This window comes from Mus musculus, chromosome 17, assembly GCF_000001635.26.
Source record: "Mus musculus strain C57BL/6J chromosome 17, GRCm38.p6 C57BL/6J".
NCBI lineage: Eukaryota > Metazoa > Chordata > Mammalia > Rodentia > Muridae > Mus > Mus musculus.
This window is the reverse complement of record NC_000083.6, coordinates 27,316,762-27,317,417: the sequence shown is the minus strand read 5'-3', so window position 1 is coordinate 27,317,417 and position 656 is coordinate 27,316,762. Positions and strand designations below refer to the sequence as shown.

Sequence of the window (656 nt, the reverse complement as noted above, 5' to 3'; positions counted from 1 at the left end):
GCATGCACATGCGTGCCACTACGATTTGGTATCTTAAGAAGTGACGGAGGGCATCTCAGAACTATCTAGCCGCCTTTCCGCCCACAGGAGAACGCATTCTCATTTACCCTCGGGGCTTTGGGGAGGGGGTGTCTCTTCTTCCCGCCTTTTCCAGGTCAACCCCATTCCTTTTGCACTGCACCAGGCCAGAGCCTCTCGTGAAGCCTTGTTTGGCCTCCCCAGCCAGAGCCCCAAGGGAGAAGAGCTCCCTAGACACCCAAGCCTCAGTTCAGATGAGCCACACTCCACTCTTTCCCGTTGAGCTTTTGAAGTTAGCACATTCTGTTTTCTGGGTTGGAATGAGAATGTGTCTCCCCACCCTCAGTCCTGACCCCTTGAGCGCACTAAAATGATTACGAAGGCTTTTCTCTGGAAGAAACTTGAGTCTGGGAGCTCAGAGAAGACCTCTACAGGAAAGCTGGCCTCTGCCTGGGCAACTGGGCAACTGTGCATCTTGTCGCCACAGGCCTGGGTGGACAGCCGGCCCTCTTGTTTCAATCCTCCTTACCTACTTGGCCACTTCAACCCCCACTGTTAGTGGCCTTGTGCCCTAAGTTATTTCCAGATCAGCCTCTGAGGCAGAGACTCTGTCGGCCCATGCTATTTCTTCACCCCAG

General features: G+C 54.1%; 1 non-coding gene across 1 annotated transcript; it reads left to right on the top strand.

The window, feature by feature from the left end:
- Positions 1–322: 322 nt before the first annotated feature.
- Positions 323–383, top strand: Mir7214 (microRNA 7214). The gene has a single exon (NR_106073.1). It is a non-coding gene; the product is annotated as a microRNA 7214 (primary transcript).
- The last annotated feature ends 273 nt before the right edge of the window (positions 384–656 follow it).